The following is a 12,084-nucleotide window of genomic DNA, read 5'->3' on the forward strand; positions in this document are numbered from 1 at the left end:
TGCAATGTTCCACCCATGAGGTGGCCAACTGGGTCCTTTGTGGCTTTCCATAGTGTCAGGAGCTCTCGCTGCTAACAATGAAGGGATGGGACTATTTTGGGGCTAGGAATTATTTTTTTTGCTCAGATAAACATCAGTCTCAGAGGCTGTGAGATTTCAAAGGAGCGAACAGCTGGCCATAGCTCAAAGTAGTCACAAGTTCTTTGTTACAAGACAATATAGAACTTTCCACCCCAACAAAAAGTCATTACAAGGTTTATTTTGCTTTTCTCACCTATCACCTTTACTTACTTCTCCTGTACTGCAGATACTTTTGTCCAATGGCTTCTGTCACACTTGAACATATGCCTCTGTTATAACTTCTAAACTCTTAGCTTACTCCATACAACCACACCCCTAAATTATACACCCTTCACCACCTTATCAGTAGAGTTTCACACTTACTTAAGGCAGATTCTTACAACCACAGAGACATAACTTTATGATTTTTCTGCTTATGTCTGTGTACTTTATTTTTACATCAATCCAAGCTCCATCCAAGGCTGCAGATCAAACCCTCCTGTCTCTTTGGAAGTTTCTGTCTTTCCATTTCCCACAAGGAGCCTTCTGTAAATTCTCTGTCCTGAACAGGAGCTGCTTTTCTCACCTGGCACAGATCTGCATGACAACCCTGGTTCTCTCCTGAAACATAAAACACCCTTGTTTTGTTGTGAAAATTTTCAGATTTTGAGCTAGAGTGAATCTACAGATTAGCAAACAAAACAAAACAAAAACAAAACAAAAACAACAACAAAAAAAAAACCTCCCAAAAACCCCCAAAAAACCAAAACCCTAAAACATTAACTCCTCTGAGGGCCAGAATGTTTGTCATATCTTTGTTAGCATTTCCCAAAATTTCCAGTTTCCAAGACCATGATTCCTAACCATCATATGAAAGGGTTATTTGCTAGCCAAGCTTTGCCATAACGATTTTTGATGTTTTACTACTTGTTTTGAGATGTCTTGAGACAATCTAATGGAAATTAAGCCCAGAAACCTGACAAGCACTTACTATAGAACAGTAATCTGCTTTAAAAGGAAACTCAAACCTTCTTCAGTGACACAAAACACCTGTTTGATTTTTTTTTTTTCCTTCTAAGCCTATTGAACAGAGATTAAATTAGGCCAGAAGATCTCAAACCCTTTATTGTCCAAAGAAAAATATGGAGCAGCCGAATATTAGGCAGATGATGTCAGAAGGAGTAAATCAGAGCAAACCCAATGCAGGTGCCAGCTGGGCTACCTTGTGCTCAGAATGACTTACACACCTAATCTTAGTGCCCAGATGTTTTTGTTTTTGTTTTTTTTTTTTTTTTGGTGGGATAGACATTCAAAACTTTGAAGATCAGTCAGTGAGACACCCAAATAAAGGGTAATTTTGTGCTTTTTGAGGACCTGCCTTTGAGGACTGAAGTCTCAGTCCTGCCCAGCATTTCTCAGCTCGTTATCACCACACCCAGTGAAGTGACAGAACTGAAGGATGGATGATCTGCTCATTGCATCACCAACACACAAAGAAATGCAGGAGGCTCCTGACAGCATGACTGCAGAAGTTCAAAACGCAGGACTGAAATCTCTACATCAAAAGTCCAAGAATTCTCACCTTGGAAATACTTGGCATGGAGAATCACAGAGCAAACAATTAGGCCACAGAATATACAACTCAGAACCAATGTCAGCAATCTACAGGATTTACAGCAGCTTTTAGGAGAAATCAATTGGATCAGGCCAATTTTGGGGCTCACCAATGATGAACTTGCACCACTTTTCAACTTATTGAGAGGAGACTGCAACATTAAATCTCCCAGAACCCTCACACCTGAAGCCCAAGAAACCCTTGAGAAAGTTGCTGAGGCCCTTCAACAAAAACAAGCACATCGTTGTGCGATGCCACAATAATTTTGTCTTGCAGTGTTAGGAGAAAAAATGCAATTGTGTGGTCTCATATTTCAATGGGACACCTCAAAGTGAGATCCTTTGCTGATAGTCAGATGGATTCTCTTCTCCTACAGATCTCCAAAACCAATTTTTACAGCATTAGAGATGACAGCTCAGATCATAATCAGAGCCAGAGCGGGATTGCTGAGAGTGGCAGGCAAAGATTTCACCTTTGTTCAGGGATCAGGATGCACACCCAGCTGTGAGGGCTGGGGAAGCAGAGTGAGCCAGAGCTGTGCTTGCACCATTCTTTGGGTGACCTTCCTCTTTCATCAGGACTGAGCTGCACTCCACCTCAACCTCTCCAAAAGCAAAGAAAAGGCACAGGAGGTACCTGAGATGGGTCAAGACAGGAGCATTCCCAGGAAAACCTGCAACAGGCTTGGAGGACACAGCCATCCATTCACTGTTCAAGTCCCAGTATCAATTCAGCTTTAAAAAATCTGTATTCCAGTCCCTCAGTTTGCTCTGCTCTTGGTTAATTATTTAGGTCAGCAAACATTTGACTCCTGGAAATCTCTTTGCTGATTTTAGGTGCTTCATCTCTATTTCTGTTAGAGCAGAGGTGAATTGTCCAGGCTTCTATAAATACAATTCAATTAAGTTATTTATTAATTAGGCATTTAACCCATCTGTCACAATGTCATGTTTGTTGTAAGGAGTAATTTTGTCTATTCTGACCTTTACTTTTAAAAGTAAACCTCTGTTCCTGTGTTTTGTTGCTGAGCATAGTAATGAGAACTTGTATACAAAATGTATGATGTACATCTATAAAATGCAAGTGGCAATTACAGCTGTTGTGAGTTTGTACATTTCCTTTATGTCAGTTTGGATATTTCATTTGAGTTTGTACATTTAATTTTGTGTCAGTTTGGATATTTCATTTGAGGCTTTATAAAACAAAAGGTTAATAATCCTGGGGGGTGCTAAAATTTCTTGGAGAAATATTTGATTTGGGCTGTGAAAAGATCCCTGATCCCTTTTTGATGACACATCTGAGTTCATGTGGGTGTGTTTATGAGTCAGGAATGCATAGGGCAAGGATGTTTTGCTTCTCAGAATGTTGGGAAGGCAGCAAAAGCATCCCAAGCAGTGTTTAACTGTGCTGTGTGTTCCGTGTGGAGCCACTGCCACCTCCTGGAGCTGGATGTGTGCAGCCCACAAAGCCAGGCAGGGCTCCCAAACCTCTCCTGAATCAGTTTTAAACCACTCCCAAAGGGCAGCTGCAAGAGATCATTAAATTGCATCAGCTGCTTTCTCCTCCGCTAATGCCCTGGTGTCTTTTGCAGAGTTTAACTCTGCAAGAATTCTTTTTAAATCCCTTTACAAACTCCATGACACCCTGAAAAGACCAAAATCTACTTTTCCAGCTGTTTTTTATGGTGTTGAAACAAAGACAGTTTGTTAAGGTAACTGAAATTTCTAACTGAGAGTAGATTTCTAACTCTGATAATGTCAGCATGTTTTTTTTCTGAAAATTTGATTGGTCGGGCTCCAAATTAAAAGAAATCCTTCCAGCAGGCAGCTTTATCTATTTTGCATGTTGAGAGCTTCCCTGAAGCTGCCTAATGCACCCAGAGCAAGAATTATTTGAGTATATGAGGAGGATTTGTTCAATTGCAGAAAATACAACTGAATTCAAGGTAGTTGCTCCTTGGCTAAATGAAGTTCTCCTCATTGAAATCAGGTGTCTAGGATTTGGAGCAAATGTGCTCTTGTCTTGGATTTTGTCTTTGAAATAGTGAATATTTACACGGGGCTTGTAGAGTGGCTAAAAACTTTTGGAGGTGCCTTTTCTTTCTCTGCCTAAAAAAAAAAAAATCACTTAGGCTACATAAAACATTTAGAAATTTGAGTTTTTCCAGATTCCCTGTTTTACATTTGCTTTTTTATTTGATTTCTGTGATTAGGGAGACACTGACTGGTGCAGCCATTCTGCACATGGTGGGAAGGGGAAACACATCCTCTGCTCCATTATCCAGCCCTCAAAAAAAAAGGGCCTGAGGCTGCTTCAGTTCAAGGTGGAAATACATGTGAAGGGCATTTACAGTATGGAAATGTAGCAAAAATGAAAATATGTGGATCTGCCCTGACCTTCCCAATCCCCCACCTGTCCATGGCTCCCTTTGCTCCCAGGTCCTGCCTCAGTGATGCTGTGGGGTGGTGATCTCCAGCCCTGCTGCTCCCTGACACATCTGTGACCTCAGTTTCACTAAAGGTGTGTCCATTTTCGCATCCAAGCACATGGCTCCAAATACCTGTACTTTTGGCCGAACAAAGAGTTAAAAGATGCAGCCTGTGTGGGGGATTCATGAATTTATGAGAGACAGGCAAAGATTTATGGTAACTGATGGATGAAGATGGGGAAAATATCAGAAATAGTTCATCTTTTGAGGAATCCTCTGTTTCAGGAGTTTGAATGTACTTCACAGAATTCCCAGAATTGCCAGAATCACCAGGTTGGAAGAGACCTTCAAGATCATCAAGTCCAGCCCAGCCCCAACACCTCAACTCAGCCCTGGCACCCAGTGCCACATCCAGGCTTTGTTAAACCACCCAGGGATGGTGACTGCACCACCTCCCCGGGCAGCCATTCCAGAACTTTATCACCTTTCTGTAAAAAACTTTTTCCTGATATCCAACCTCTATTTCCCTTGGTGCAGCTCGAGGCTGTGTCCTCTGGTTCTGCTTTAAAAATTTTTATTTGCTGCTTTAAAAATTACCCTGATGATAAAACTCTTCAGGTTTACTTTGGCTATAAAAGAAAGGAAGCCTTGAAACCCATCTGGTGTTACAGAGACCAATCTATTTCCACTTTTGACCACTGGCAACGTCTTTGTTTGAGGACAACAATATTATTCCTGTAGGAATAATATTTATTCTCCTGTGGATCAAACCCAGAGGCACAGGGGTTTTTAGAGAGTGTGTTACATTTGGTTTGGTGATATTGGCCCACAGTCCTGCCTGATATCGATGCAGGGAGATAAACACCAGTGATTTATGGAGAAGGAACACTGCAAGGCAAAGACCTCACCCCTGGTTGGTCCAGGACTGACTTTGCCAGAAGATTCCAGGCTCTCCTTCCCATGAAGAAGCCAGTGAACCCTCTTAGCCCAAAGAGCTTCTACTTCAGGAAAAGAATACACTACCCTGTAAGTTCACAGACAAAAAGTTCTCTTTGGTGCAATTTTATATCAGAACAGACTGTTACAAAATGATAATACATTTATTGTGTCATCTACAGCAGTATACATGTTAAAAACAATTTCTCAAAACACAAAAAAAGGTTAGAAAGCAGCAGTTGATATCTGTGTTTCCACCTCATAACAAAGCTGAATAACCCCAGATCCCATTACCAATTAAACCAGTTTTGACCAAAAAAGGTCAGTATTAGACCCAACAGGCCAGTAACTTTGTACCTTGACACAGTCAAAAGCCAAAATACAGCTTTCCATCCGACAGCTTGGTTCTTCTCAGAGCTATAGCAGGGTGCATTGCCACTAAATTGACAAGTAGAAGGGAAAGAGAATGAACACACCAAGTATTTGTGGTTTTTTTTACAGATTATACCGATACACAAAGGCCTCTTGAGACTTCTCTGCAAGCACAAAGTCCATTGGGAAAGGCATATGCAGAAGCCTAAGTAATTTCAGACACTGAAGAGTGTCATATCACACAGTGTCATATCACACAGTAATTCTTCACATGGATGAATTCCCCAAAAGAAAGCCAATGGGAAATTGCAATTTGAATCATAAGAAGGTGAAAGACCACGAGGTTCAAGACATTGTTCAAGCTCTGCTGGTGTGTTTTCATACACAAAGTACAATGTGTATTTAGCTGAATTTAGCTCTTTAGTACAGATATACACGGAGCATCATTAACATCAGAGCATCCTCAGCTGCTACTGCATCCTCCATATCCTCCTAACTTGTTCTTAAATGCAATTCTGAACTGGTTGCACGTGCCTGACTGCTAAAATCAGAGGGTAAAAATCCTTTCTGTTTTATTTTTTTTTACTGCATGTGCACTGTTACTATGGTTTGTTCCTGGACACAGAAGTGCTGGTTGTGTGGACACAATCTGACAGGGAGAACAAAGCGTCCTGAAAACTCTCCATGAGAGCTCCTAACTCTTTATCAGGCATCCACATTACCCAAATCTGGTTGGTAACACCCAACAGGAGCCAGCTCAAAGATGTTCAAAACCATAATTTCTCAGCATGCATGAGACAGAACAATAGTGACTGGGAAAATTTGCCAGGGAAAATTCATTTCTATCTAGGCCTCCTCAGGGTCAGCATCTGTCTCTAATCTGGTCAGGGAGATGTCCTGGTGGAGAGAAACAGCCACTTGCAAAGTGGGAATCATCTCACCCCGGAGCAGACATCAAAAATGTTTGATGCTTGTCCTCTGAAATTGCTCATTTCTCTCCTGTGACCAAAAAGGCAAAGTGGAGAAACAAGATTAAAGGAAGAAATCTTCACTTTGGGTGTCTAAGTGATGTGGGTGTGTCCTTAGACTTCTGCTCAAGATCTCTTCCAGGGGTTTAACTCTGAGCCAGAATAACTAATGCCAGTAGTGCCAGATGTTGAAAGGGACACATCTAATATTCAACTTATTATTCAACTTAATATTCAACTCCTAAGGAAGAAAACTACTTAAGAACAGATATTTGGTTGTAATTTTGCACTATGTACGTTTCCACAGCTGCAAAAACGGGAGCCCAAGGATGAAAAGGTCTGACTTTGGACTGAATCCCACTCTGTGAGTTTATCTATTCCCTCGATATCCACAGATATGACTGAGGAGCTACAGCAGACACTAATCCTGTCTGGATGCCAAGCAGGATCCCATGTGGGGTGTCCATCTATCCTGTTCTCACCAAGCCTTTAGACCTTCCATGCTGTGACAGCTCTGCTGAGGTCACAGAAGAACAATTTTAATAATATAAGCACACCTTGATCTGGAAGCCTTGCCCACATGAGAAAGATCTCAGAACAAAAGAGAAAGTCTGGTATTGTGGAATCACATCATCTTATGGGGAAAATCCTAATTTATTGGATTTTCTAGGTTTTTGATCTGTGGGAGCCTTTGCATAAATACAGAAAGGACTAAAGTTCTTCAATAGCCTAAAGAATCCATTGTTATACAAAGAGTGAACTTAGTTTCCTTAATAATCACCCATGGACACTTCAGAAACCATCTCTGGGCTCTGAAGCCTCCACAGGCCACAGACTGAAAACTTCTGACATGGGCAATTGTTTCTGAAACACTCTTAAAACCCAAATTCAAATACCAAGGCAAATAAATTAAATGAATGGGGTTTGCATTTCTTTTGTTGCTACTGTTTGTTAAATTCACTGTGAATTTTTTTTTTTTTTTTTTTTGCTATAACTCTGAAATTTTGATAACTAATTTCTGTCAGGGCTCAAAAAATAGTGTAAAGTTGGATATTTGTATGGTACACAGGCCACATTTAGTAGAGATTTAATAGTAGTGTCAGACAAAAGCACTGAAACCTCCCAAACTGACACCATCAGTGTATTTTAATCTATTTTAATGATGATTTCCTGCAGCATTTTGACTGAATGTGTGTCCCATCTATTTGGTTGGAAAAGCTTCTCTTGCAAGATTGCAACTGCAGACAGAAAAGCAAAATATTGGGGTTATTTTCCTTTCAGGTTTGGCTGAACAAAAATTGCTCAACCCCCAAATCTCATTTATACACTTTCAAGAACTGGAAATCTTTCTCTTAATTTTTATTGTTCCTTTTTTATTTCCTTTCCCCTCCAGGATGATTGGCTGGCTACTTCCAGGTAATTTTCCTGCTATTTTTAATGAATCCATATCTGTGATTCTTTGCACTGGTTTTGCTGCCCAAATTTGGATTAGAGCTGAGAGAAATGCAGCTTAATAGCATGATTATTTTTAGTCTTATCTTGCAGCTGTATGATCAAAGACAAACTTAGACTTCATCTGAAATAAAGCTGTTTATATCTCAGGAAAAGAGAAGGAAACTGGAGGCAAGATCAGTATGACAAGGAATGCAAGTGAGCCAGGAATTATTTCAACTCCAGGTTCAGATAAAGGTTTTTAACTGCCAAAAAAGTTTTACAGTAACTTTCCAGTGGGAAGAGAAGGTGAAAAAATGGTGCTGAATTTTAAAAGGAGGGGTGATCAGGTTAGGAATGGGAGTAAAATAATATTAAAGTAATGAAAATTAAAAAGCTTCCTTCATAATGAGTGAATATGTTTTTTTTCTTCAACATTTTCGCTTTGCCTACTTTTAGTTTCTAGTGCCTTTTTTTCCATGGGATTTTTGAAAAAAAAACCTGAATTTTTTGAGCTGACCAGATGTCCCTTCCTATGCAAGCACTGGATATACCCTGCTATTCAGAAGTGGAATTTCATCCACCTTTGATATGAAAATATTATGAAAAGCCACAATTTTATAATATAATGGGCAAGGCAAATTATGGCAACTAATCCTTCTGAGGAGGATCAGAGTCTCATGGTCAGGTTTTTAGCATGAGTCCAAGAAACTCACTCTTGTGTCCCATTCTGGTCCCCAAAATGCAAGAAAGAAGTGGCCAGACTGGAGAAGGTCACAAGGAGGACCATGAAGATCATCAGAGATATGGACAATGGGAGCAGTGAAGAAAAGTTGAAGGAATTTTTCCCTGGAGAAAAGAAGCATCAGTGGCCACCTCACCAAACAATTCCACTACTAAAAGAGTGGTCAGAAAGAGGATGAAGGTTCTCTTTTCCACAAGGATCCACAAGGAGAATACAAGGGTGACAAGTTGCACCAGGAGAGGGATATAAAACAGAAATTTTTTTAGAGTGAGAACAGCCATTCATGGGAAAAACCTCCCCAGAGGTGTGGTCCCTATCAGGGGAGGTTTTCAAGAGATAACTGGACAGGGTGTGGGATAAACACATCTTGACTCCCTTTCTCATGAAAGGTTGGACCAAATTTGTCATTCAAGGTCACTTCCAGCCTTGGTTGTTGATTCTATGAATTTCAGTCCCTTCTGGAAGGTATCTCACACTTGCCATTGATGATGGAGAGAGTCAAGGGAGAGTCATGTTGGCAAAGGTAAACTCAAATTATGAGTTCACGGCCACTTCTGGTTGTTGTTTACCTTTGTCATTGCAGGACACTGTCCTTAAGGTGCAATGAGAGACAGATGCTGAAAGAGAGCAGCCAAACACCCAATAAAGTGTCTGGATTTAACTTCCAAACTGCATTTTCCTCCGGACCCACCTACCTTCATCCCTTCTCCCACCATTCCATTTTAACACCTGGTTTTCAAATTATGCACTTGAATGATGCAGAGGAACTTGGGTGGTTTTCCTTTGTGATTCAAAACTTCCCAGAATAAGCATTTAAGGTTCTTTCCCTGCACTCTGAGTTCCAGAAATACTAAAAGTGAAAGTAAAAGGAGGTGACATCACCATGCAGCAATGAAACAGCCTCGTCCTTTACAATCTAGGTTGTAGTTTTCATTTTTGGGATGTGAATTGTCCTGAAGTACCAGCACTCCACACTGACAAGTCAATAACCAAAACAGTGGTTAGATACAGTAAATAGTCACGAAACCTGCAGCACAAAAAGTTTTATGTACATTTATAAAAGCAAAATAAGAAAATTAGACAGGAAATACATGATGGACATGGTAAAAAAAAATGGCTCAAGGAGCACTGCACACTTCGTTGTTTTTTTTTGTTTGTTTGTTTCTTTGTTTGTTTTAATTGTGTATTGTTTTTAATAACACAGCCTTTCTAGCTCCAAAATATATTTCACAGTGAAAAATCAAACAAAGCACTGTTACACTCAGTTGATATTTACACACACAGAGAAGCAAACTGCCTGTTGGATTCTTCCCTCCTGAAGCAAATGGAAAAACAGCCACTGCGGGGTGGCCACGCCCGGCCAGCACCTGCAGCTTACATTCAACAGAGAGATTTGTGGAGAGCTCATTTGTGCCATGGCATCAGAGTCTGGATCCCATAACTGTGTCCACCTCAAGTGTGACCTGTCCCTTCCAGGGACACTGGGAAAGTTCCAGCAACTCAGGAAAAGCCAAATCTGCCAGTGCATCAACACTTTTATAGGAGAAATAAAATCATAATAGAAGGTTTTGTTTTTCTTTTTCTTTTTCCTTCTTTTTTTTTTTAATATATTTTATATTTGATATGTTGAAGATCCCATTTCTTCAGGTAAATTCGGTGCTGGTGAACAGATTCAATTTTTCTACTGAAGAAGAAACACAATGTCTGCAACAGTAGAAATTTCCCCTCCACTGCTCTCCAAACTCCTAAGCATTGGCTCAAGGAATTAAGGAGCAAATCCAACTTTTCCCAGCTTTTCCATGCATTGACTCTCTATCTGGGACCAACAGAAATTAATGGTAATAACAATGTGCTGAGGCCAAATCCCAATTCCAGGTGAAGCAGTTAATTCTAACAATAACAGCAATTTTTTGTACTGATTTAATTTAGCTGAGGACCTGGTCTCCAGTGTGCAGGGTCAGAGGGTGGTTTTGGTGATGTGGACATTTGCCCACAAGGCACTGGACTGAGATCCACCAACTCAAACTGGAGAGCACTCTAGGAAGGCCAGGAGAACAACAAAACCCCGAAGTAAGCTCAGAAAAATTTCAACAACAGCAAAAAGATAAATTAAAAAAAAAAAAAAAAAAAAAAAAAAAAAAGAGAAGATCCAAACACCTTCTTGCTCTGGACTGAAACAAGAAAAAGTCTCCACCTAGAGGCAGTTGTTTGACATCTTTTTCTCCACAATTCTAATTTATTAATGATTGAAAACTGCCTAATAGCCATTCATGCAAAAAATAGTTGGGTTTTCGTTTTGTTTTTTTTTTTTTTTTTGTTTTTTTTGTTTGTTTGTTTGTTTGTTTTGTTTTGTTTTGTTTTTTTTTAATAATATATTTACAGTGTTGGCAATAGAAACCTTGTGAAAGCCCATCCTACAGAAAATTGCCAAATATGCATTTACCTGACAGATCTGCCTTTCCCCAAGTCTGTCTGGACAGCAAAGTACCTGATTCCTGCAGAAACATTCTAAAATAGCTTTAAGAAGCATCTGAAGAAAGACGAAGGGCCAATCCATCAGTTAAAAACACTTTGACTTTTGCAGAGAGCTGGGAAGAGGGAAACAAATTCTGCTGTCAGAGCAGCAAATCAGTGCTGTAGACATGGGGAAAAAACGGTGTTTGGATCATATAAATCCCATTTATGAACCTGGAGTACAATGGAAGTGGTTTCAACTGTTTTGCTGGTCCTCTGTGCCACGGCAGATTTCACATGACAGGGCTGTCCCCATCTCTTAAGAGCATGATCCTGTACCAATATGACCTCAAGCAACATTTCTGTTTGTTTTGAAATAAATTTACATTCATTTAGATGGCTCCAGCCAAGAGCAGAATAGTCCCATAAAGGCTTATCTAAGTGTTAAGTATTATTATAATTAATATCTTTTGCACAACTTTCTCAGATCTTTCTTTTTTTCTCCTTTTAAAAATAAGTAAACTAGGATTATCTTTAAAAATCTTTGCTTAAAATGATGTCAAAACTCTTTTTTCTTTTGTACTTAAACTAACAAAAACCAGTGAAATTAAAAGCTCACACTCAGCTGACACTAAAATTCCAAGTATTTCACTTTTTTTTTTTCTGTTTTTAGTTTATAATCATGTCAACTAACACCAAAGAACAAGCCTGAATTTTGAATTTCCTGGTTACTATTAGTTTCAGTTCAAAACTTCACATTTAAAATGCCATTTTCGTCTTTGTTTGTAATATATGCATACACATACACGCACATATATATATATATATATATTTGAGATATATATATATTTCTCAGTTGATAAATTCATAAATCCAAGATGAAGGGAGCGCTAGGACGGCCCTCAAAGCCTTTTTTTTTTTGCGCTGTATAAAGACTCTTAAGAATTGACATCATCGACATTGGGTTGAAGTAGATTTGTAGCAGTCGTGGCTTTAACTACAAGGCAAAGATTGAAAGAACATTCGAGTTCCTCTCCAAGAAAAGCAGTAAGACTGTTGGTGGTGAAACAAACAG

Source organism: Vidua chalybeata, chromosome 1, assembly GCF_026979565.1.
Source record: "Vidua chalybeata isolate OUT-0048 chromosome 1, bVidCha1 merged haplotype, whole genome shotgun sequence".
Lineage (NCBI taxonomy): Eukaryota > Metazoa > Chordata > Aves > Passeriformes > Viduidae > Vidua > Vidua chalybeata.